We start from the raw sequence: 9,933 nt of genomic DNA on the forward strand, positions 1-9,933 counted from the left end.
CAGGCTTGTGACTTGATTGAGGAAAAAAATTCAGGATCATAGGTCCACACGGTAAAGATGCATCATTTTGACGATCTTAGTCAAATGTGCTCCCTTGGAGCGATTCCAAACCCCAAGTCAATACAGACAGGAGCGAAGACATGAAGGCTTAAAAGGCAGAACAGGTTAATTTTATTTCTATCGTTTGAGCTTCCTTTCCGTTTTTCAACGAGTCGTTGATTTATCTTTTCTCTCAGAGCTACAGGTTCGCAACAGCAGAGACTATTGGCATGTTACTCACAACGAGAAACAATGCATAGACCAAAAACTAACCTGCGACCATAACAGACTGCACAATAACAATAACAGACTGTAACGTTTAACTCGCTCCCCCCATCTTCTGAACCACTGTGATGAACCAAAAGAGGTCTTTTGTGGGGGGGTGGCGGTGGCTTTGGGATGGTGAACTGCCTGCTTCTTCAGATTAATTTTGGAAAGTTCTTCTCATTTCAGGAAATTTTCTACCCCCTATCATGACGTTACACACATCATACTCCAACTGTGTACCCACTTTGATAAGTTTGCTCAAATCAGCAAAACTACTTTGATATCTTAATCAATTTATACTTCAAGCCAAATCAGTAATGTAATAAACAGAACGCACCAGGAGTCCAGGCCTAGTGTGAGAGAAAAAAGCTCATGACAAGCCTATCAAAACACTTTTGGCTACAAATCTCCAGATTTTTTATGTTTATAAAATGTAACTCTTTCCTCCGTCCCTAGAAACATTCTCTTTCATTGCAAAATCAGAACAATGTAAAATGTACCATGTATCATCAGCATACTGTATCCCTTATCTGTAATATTGATTCCATTATTCGCTCTGCATTGTGCAATAACCTGGAAGTTTCCATATAGGCTCCATCAAACCAGCCCTTTTAAATTACCTCGTGTGCATGGTGGTGCAAAATGATTTTATGGGACTGCTTGCTCAATTAAATTGTTCCCATATTCCAACAAGAAGGATTAGGTGGTGTGTTAATATTTACTCATTGGGCAGAATTTTGTATTTTAAATTGAACCTCCTATATTTGAGTCAAATTTTTTTTTTTTTTTTTTGTTCACAGGATTTGGATGATGCTGGCAAAGTGAGGATTTATTCTCCATGCCTAATTGCACTGAATGAGAGATGTTACAGGAAATGAGGTGTAGGTACACATCCAGTGCTGTTAGGACAGGAGCTCCAGGGCTTTGACCCAGCAACAGTGAAGGAGTGGTAATATAGTTCAAAATCAGGGTGATGGAATTTCCATTTACCTGCTGCCCCTGTCCATCTAGATGGCAAAGTCATGGGTGTTGCATCTAAGGGGGCTTGGGAGTTATTGCAGTGCATCAATTCAATGGTACACACTGCTGTCACTATGCATCCATGGTGAAGGGACTGAATATTTAAGGTGGTAGATGGGATGCTGATCAGCAGGCTGCTTTGTCCTGGATGGTGTCAAGCTTCTTGAGTGTCGTTGGAGCTTGATTCATTGAGGCAAGTGAGTGTATGCCATCACACTCCTGACCTCTGCTTTGTAGATCATAGACAGACACTGAGTTACTTGCTGCAAAATTTGCTACTTCTGATCTTGTAGCCACAGTATTTTTATGGTTAGTCCACTTCAGTTTCTGGTCAATGGTAACCCCCTTGGGTATTAATAGTGGAGGATTTAGCTATAGTGATGCCATTGAATATCAAAGGCAATGGTTGGATTCTCCTTTGTTGGAAATTATTATTGCCTGGCACTTGTGAGGCATGAATATTAATTGTCTCTTATCAACCCAATCCTGAATTTTGACTAAGTCTTTCTGTATCTGGACACAGACCGATTTAACATGTAAGTGGTGAGTGGTGCTGAACATTGTGCAATCATCGATGAACATCCCATGTCTGACCCAGTGAATGGAGTGAAGATCACTGACAAAGCAGCTGAAGATGGTTGGGCCAAGAATACTACCCTGAGCAACTCCTGGAGTGATATCATGTGGCAGAGATAATTGAACTCCCAAAACCATGAGTATCATTCTTTGCACCATGTATGACTCCAATCAGCATAGAGTTTTCTTTCTGATTCCCACTGACTGAAATTTCTTTAGGGCTCTGTAGTGCCACACTGAGTCAAATGCTGCCTTGATGTCAAGGGAAGTTATCTTAACTTCCCCTGTTGGGTTGAGTTCTTATGTCCATGTTTGGAGAAAGGCAGTAATGAAATGAGGAGCTGAAATTACTTGACAGGGGAGGCAATAGCCTAGTGGTATTATCGCTGGACAGTTAATCCAGAGACCCAGATAATGTTCTGGAGACCCGGGTTCGAACCCCATCACAGCAGATGGTGGAATTTGAATTCAATAAATATCTGGAATTAAGAGTCTAATGATGACCATGAATCCAGTGTCGATTGTCAGGAAAAACCCATCTGGTTCACTTATGTCCTTTAGGGAAGCAAACTGCTATCCTTACCCTGGTCTGGCCTACATGTGACCCCAGACCCACAGCAATGTGGTTGACTCTTAACTGCCCTCTGGGCAATTAGGGATGGGCAATAAATGCTGCCTAGCCAATGACACCCTCATCCCATGAATGAATTTTAAAAAACCCAAACTGATTCTCAGTGAGCAGGTTGCTGAGTAAGTGTCATTTGATAGCACTATCTATGACACCTTCCATCTCTTTGCTAATGTCAAAAACAAACTGATGGGTCATTAATTGTCTGGAGTGGATTTGTCCTGTTTACGTGCATAGATCATAACTGTGCAAATTGACACATTGCTGGGTAGATGCCAGTGTTGTTGTATTGGAACAGCTTTGCTAAAGATGTGATTAGTTATTTGCACAAGTTTTCTGTACTATTACCAGAACATTGTCAGAGTCCATAGCCTTTGCAGTATCTGATTTCTTCGGCCACGTCTTGATATCATGTGGAGTGAGTTGAATTAGCTGAAGGCTGGACCTGATACTGGGGACCTTGGGAGGAGGCCACTTAGTACCTCTGGCTAAAGACAGATGCAAATGCTTCAGTCTTGTCTTTACACTGATGTGCAGGGCTCCACTGTTATTGAGGATTGGAGAACTTGTGGAATCTCCTCCTCTGGTGAGTTGCTTAATTATCCTCAACTGGATGCGGCATGACTTCAGAGCTTAGATCAGATCCATTGATTGCAGGATCACTTAGCTCGGCCTATCACTTGCTGTTTGTGCTGTAAGTAATCAGATGTTGCAGATTCACCAAGTTGACGCCTTATTTTTAGGTATGTCCGCTGCTGCTTCTCACATGCCCTCAGCACTGTCCGTTGAATCAGGGTATTAGTAGAGTGGGGCATGCTGGGCTTTGACATTACATATTGTGTTGAATACAGTTGTGCTGCTGTTGTTGGGCTACAGCACCTCATGGGTACCTAGTCTTTAGCAACTAGATTTATTCAGAATCTATCCCATTCGGCAAGGTGGTAATGCCACACAACATAATGAAGGGACTCTCAATGTGAAAGCAGAACTTCATCTCAACAAGGACAGTCCAGTGTTCACTCCTACTAATACTGTCATGGACTGCCATCTGTTACAGGTCTGTTGTGAGAATGAGGTCAAGTGTGATTTTCCTTTTTGTAGGTTCCCTAACCATCTGCTTCAGGTTTGGTCTAACAGCAACGTCCTTCACGGGATTCAGAGTAAGTATTGAGTCTTCCCAGGGCAACTGCCTCCTGACTTGTACCACTGTGCCACCATCTCTGTCTTCACTGATAGGATAAACCTATGGATGGTGAGTGGTGATGACAGGGACATTGTCTGTAATGTATGATTCTGTGAGAACAACTATGTCAGGCTTTGTTTGACTAGTCTGTGGGACAGCTCTCCCAATTTTGGCACCAGCCCCCACATGCTAGAAAAGAGGACTCTGCAAGGTCAGCAAGTCAGTGAATGTTTTGTCATTTCCACTGTCTGTGCAATGCTAGATAGTCTGTCAAATTTAATTCCTTTATCAGACTCTGTAGCAGTTAGATACATCTGAGTGGCTTGCTGGACCATTAAAGGGTCAACCGCATTGCAATGTAGGCCAGGCAAGAATGGCAAGTCTTACTTCCGTAAAAGGCATTAGTGAACCAGATGGGTTTTTGATGACCATCAAAAATGAGTTATGGTCACCATAACAGGAAGTTTTATTTCCAAATTTGTTAACGGAATTCAAAGTTATCATTCTCCATTTTGGAATTCGAACCCATGTCCCCAGAGTGCTGGTTTTGGTCTCTGGATTACTAGTACCAGTATACCACTATATCATTGCCTTGTACATTGCCAGGAGTAATCACCCGGTTGTTTATTTCTTGACTGAGCTTTGAAATTGTGATTTTACATCTTTAACTCTGTTTATCTCACTACAGATGCTCCAAAACCTGCTGAGCATTTCCAGCATTTTCTGTTTTTATTTTAGATTTGCAGCATCTATTTCTTCCCTAGTCCATGAGAGCTGATGTCAATTCAGCACTGAAACTGTCCTGCCTAAAATCTAAATAATGAAATCCCCTGCAACTCTGACCATCTACCTTTTCTTGTCCTCCTTAACTTCCTGTGTAGTTGATGCAGTAAACCAAGCGTTCTTCATTCATTCCTCCATGCTATATAGCTTTCTGGGTCTCCTCTCGTGATTCCGCAATATAGTGCGATCAGAATAACCCTAGCGTAGACAACATTTAAAACACATAAAAGCTAATCATTGATATGCTTTTGTGAATATGTTATAAAACTTGACATTCATTGCTCAAGAAAAATGTTTCAGATTTAATTCTCAAATACTGTACTATATTTCTCAGGCTTTATGGTTGTAATGATTGGATATATGTATTACAGTATTGATTTGGTTGCAACTGACATCAGTAAAATATAACTCTGTTGTAGGAATGCCAACCAACAGTAATTTCAAGAAAGACCTACCAACTGGAATCAGTAGTGGAAGCATTGGCCTAGTGGTGTTATCGCTAGACAATTAATCCAGAAACTCAGCTAAGGTTCTGAGGACTTGGGTTCAAATCCTGCTGAGGCAGATTGCGATTTGAATTCAATAAAAAAAACTGGAATTAAGAATCTGTTGATGACCATGAAACCATTGACAGTTGTCATTAAAGCCCATCTGGTTCACTCTTGTCCTTCAGGGAAGGAAATCTGCCATCCTCACCAGGTCTGGCCTACATATGACTCCAGGCCCACAGACATTCAACTGCCCTCAGAGCAATAAATGCTGGCCTAGCTGTTAGTACCCACATCCTGTGAATGAATGAAAAAAACTGGAGTCCTTTTCTGTGAAGGATTTGTATTTTGTTTGTTTAAATTATCACCTGCACTAAGGCTGCATTGCCTGTTACAGATCACAGAGGAGAAGGAATGAAGAACACAAAGCAGTAAATCGCTAGTGTGGGTAAGGACCTAGGAAGCCATTAGAAAGAACCAAATATGGCCATGTCGTTAAGAGACTGTTAGAGTTCAGTGTAATGTAGTGGATAGAGCATTACATAAAATGATCATTTTTTTCAGAGATCAGGAGGGTGAATGTAAATACCAATGTCCTCTCAGGTGGAGTGTGACTTGAGACCAGTACTTTTGTGATTTAAATGCAAGTAAATTGGGTTTGGCTATGGGAGGCACAACATCAAAATGTGCAGGTAACACTGGAGGAATGTGCTTAATTGTGAAGCAAAGCAGAATGGCTTTAGGAGATCCTGGCCAAATTAACAAATTAGATTGAAAACTAGCCAATGGCAATTAATGTGGGAAAAGATTCACTAGGATTTTGGGAGAGGAGAAACAAACTAGTACTTGTTCATAATTTGGAAGGACATTGTGTATCCTTTCTATTACTTCTTCAAATAATTCAAGAAGATTGTTGAAACATGAATCCTTCAAAAGGAGAAGAGGTTTGGATTAAAGTGGCACAAAGTATTAGTGGAATATATTCACTCTTGTAATTTAAGAAATGTAGCAGGCAATTTACACATAACAAGGTCCCCAAACAGCAATGTGATATTGACCAGATAAACTCTTTTTACAACACCATTGATGAGGGATAAATATTGGCCAGAACAGTCCCTTCCTCTTATTCAAGGATTGCCACATGATCATCTGTGCTGAGATCTTCCCTCCCTTTTCTACTGCATAAAATCTATCACTTTTCCAGCTTCCTTCAGTTCCAAAGAAGAATCATCTTGGACTTGAAACATTAACTCTATTCTCTCTCCACAGATTTGCCGAGTTTTCCAGCAATTTCATTTTCAGATATCCAGAACCTGCAGTGTTTTGCTTTTATCTTAGGATAAATGAGACCCTTAATTTAATATCTCAGCTGAATTTATACACATTTATTTTAAATTATGAAAAGGGTAACTGGCATGTAAAATGAATCCAAACAAGTTTCAATAAAATAATTTAAGCATTTAGTTGATTCTTCTTCTTCTAATTAATCATAGTTGTGTATAGCCTGTTCCTTGTCGATTGGCACATTTTAATCTGACTGCAACTCAGCATGCTTTGTGTCTGTTTCGTTGTGTGATGTTGAGGTTTTAAAATATTATTTGAGCCAATACGTGCAAATGTCACATTCACGTTAAAGAGTTACAGTCTTAGATCAAACAGTTTGAAACTTTGGTGCTCATTGATGATGTGTCAAAAGCACATCTTAAGTACTACAAATACTAACAGGCACCCTGTGATATTATTTGTAATTTTACAGAATATGCTGTTTTGTAACAAGGGGTGTCTTATTCCATACAATGTAGGATGTAACTCTACTGTTTAGGTGGAGCCTTCTTCATTTAAGGCTGTGGGTAATGTGATGGATGACAGGAAATGTATGCAGGTTTATATTACCAGCAGATCTCTAATTGCTTACAAAGATTTAGAGATTGTATGGAAATATAGAATTAGTGGATATTAGAACATCTGTTGTGAAAGAATTTAGAAATATGTTCTGCACTGGAAATAGTAACAATGTTTTACATTGTTTCTAAGATTATAGTGCTTTCCTTTTATGCTGCTGCTACATAAAATAGTGTATTAATATTCTTTATTTCTCTGACAAAACAAGAAAATGGATAATTTATTGATCTGTAATCTGCATCAATAAATAATCTTGCCACACACAAATGTCATGCAAAGCCAAAATATTATCACAAATATTACTTATTGCATAAATTTTATGTGATGTTAGCGTATAAAAAAGTTACGTATTTTTCAGCTGCTTGTTCCTTTTGATAGTTCTAGTTTTGTTTTGGCCAAATGACAGTACCGTCTAAGTATAGCAAGTACAGCTGCTTATTCATATTATTTTCTAAACAATTACTTAGGAGTTGTCAGTATAAACAAAAGAAAACAGGTAATCATCTTTTGTTTATTTCTCTCTTGTTTCCTTTTTCCAGCTAAGCTTCCTGAAGTAATCAAATGTAGTCAACAAGTAGTTTTGATTATGCGAATTTTACACAAAACGTTTCTAAAGTTTATTTTCCTGGTTCATTTCTGTACAATTGGAAAACTCAGAAATTCTTTTCCAAGTTGAAGAAAAATAGGTTTCAATATGTGCACTGATAATATATGTATGCTGTTTTTGAATTGTCAATGCAAAGAAATGGAAATTCTATGAGAGCCCCTTTTACTGCAGTGTTATTCACGCTGCATGAATTAAAATTTGAATCAAGGAGTCAGATTAACTTCGTAGATTTTACTGGACAGCACACGTAAATAATACTTGTAAGCGATACAGCTGAACACTCACCCATAGGAGATTCACCTTTCACTAGGGCATTATCAATGCAGACTATTCTTACTGCTGAGTTCAACTAATAAGCTTTAATTACATATTTATACTTTGCTTGAAGCACACCTACTTTGTGACTCATAATGATTCAGTGGGAATCATGTGATTGGTTTTGATACCAAAACCAACGTGGAATTGATGCCCCAATTGCCATTTATACCAGTCCTCAAGCAACATCTGCCATTCCTTACTTTATTAAAACAATTTCTCCTTACTTTTCCATATGATTATGCGTTCTTGACTAACTCTGACACTAGCTCCTCATATTGTTCACCTTAGAGTCATCTGGACCTAATTCTAAAATTAACTTATACTCATTCCAGCCCTTTCTATAATAATTATTAAAGGTAGATGCATTTTACACTAACCATCCTTGTTCTGTTTTAACTCCCTGTCACCTGAGTTCAGCTAATTCTTTATGCTTCACCACACTTTGTCCCTTATGTTATATGCTAAAAAGTTCATCATGTTCTGACAATATGCCAAGCCATTTATCCTGTCACAGTAAACCTTTCTCCCTTTGTCTCTGAACTAGATGCCTACCTGAAATAAAAATTGTACAGTTAATAATAGTTTAAATTCAAAACCTTGCTTGGAAAGAATTATTCAAAATAATTTCCCAGTATCTTCTCAAATCACTTGGAAATTTTGCATGTTCCATATGCCGAAACTGTGATATTTTGGAACTTGCAGACACAGGTATATCTGATAGCTTATACCATCTGACAGTGTGAAAGCTCTTGAAAGCTATTAACTGCAAGCTTATTTGGAAGAAAATGAGAAGTGAAAATGTTAACAAAGGTACAGAACACAACTTTTTTTTGTTAGTCTAATCATGCTATGAGGAATAATTTTATGTTTAGGTTAGAAGCCTTCAGGCTTAAAATCTGCATTCTAACACAATCCTGCTGTGATAAAAGTGAGAATGCAATAAATTGCATCAGAATTCAAATATATGTTGAGATTGTACATTGGTGAGGCCTCTTCTAGAGTACTATGTCCAGTTCTGGTTACCCTGTTATAGAAGGATATCTTTAAGCTGGAGAGGGTTCAGAAGAGATGTGCCAGGATTTTGCCAGGAGTGGAGGGTTTGCGTTATGGGGAGAGGCTGGATAGGCTGGGACTTCTTTTTATTGAGGTGTAGGAGGTCGAGGCGTGACGTTATAGAGATTTATAAAATCATGAGGAGTATAGATAAGGTGAATGGCAGGGTCTTTTCCCTAGGTGGGGCATTTCAAGACTAGGGGGTATATTTTTAAGGTGAGAGGAAAAAGATCTAAACAAAAAGAGATGGGGACATTTTATTTACACAGTGCGGTTCATGTGTGGAATGAACTTCTCGAGGAAGGTCTACATGGACTGGTTGGAACAAAAGATCTGTTTCTGTGCTGTATGACTCTGTGACTCTATATCAAGTTAAAACAGTGTCTTAGTTTTAATCAGCCATTGTGTAGGCAGAGGCTGTACCCAAACTAAGCTAACCCCTCAGTACAAAACCAGGGGGGCTATTGGCAAGGACTTTCAGCCTGAGAGGTCCTGTGTCCCTGGCCTAGCAAATGCCCATCAAACATTGGATGTACCACTGATGAAAACCTAAGTACCAGTCTGTGCAGCTGTGTGCACTACCTCAGGGTCCAGGCCCTGAACTAGATCTCAATCACCAAGGATTTATTTTCACTGGCAATTTGTTCCACTTATGCGAGGTTTCTGCATCAATTGCATGTTTTCACCAACATAGTTAAAACAGATTATCTGTTCATTCTTACTTGGTTGTTTAAGTGCTATTCCTGTTTGTACATTGTCTGATGTCTTTCCTTACAACAGTGACTAAGTTTCAAAATGTAATTGGATGTACAATATTTCGGTATGTCCTGAGATTGTGAAAGATGCTATAGCAATAGATCTACACTTAATGCATACCCATACCAATAGGGATAAGGAAAACTTGTCTGGCAAAGTCAATACTAGAAATCTCATGGTAGCAGATTACGTCATATTCTCTGTTCCCTGTATGGACTCTTCCTCTTCCACCACCAATTTAAAACTCTGGATGTTTTAGTTTTGGGGAAGCAAAGTAAAATATACAAACCATTTTTTAAGATAAGTATTTTGA

Source organism: Rhincodon typus, chromosome 24, assembly GCF_021869965.1.
Source record: "Rhincodon typus isolate 14 chromosome 24, sRhiTyp1.1, whole genome shotgun sequence".
In the NCBI taxonomy this organism is placed as follows: Eukaryota; Metazoa; Chordata; class Chondrichthyes; order Orectolobiformes; family Rhincodontidae; genus Rhincodon; species Rhincodon typus.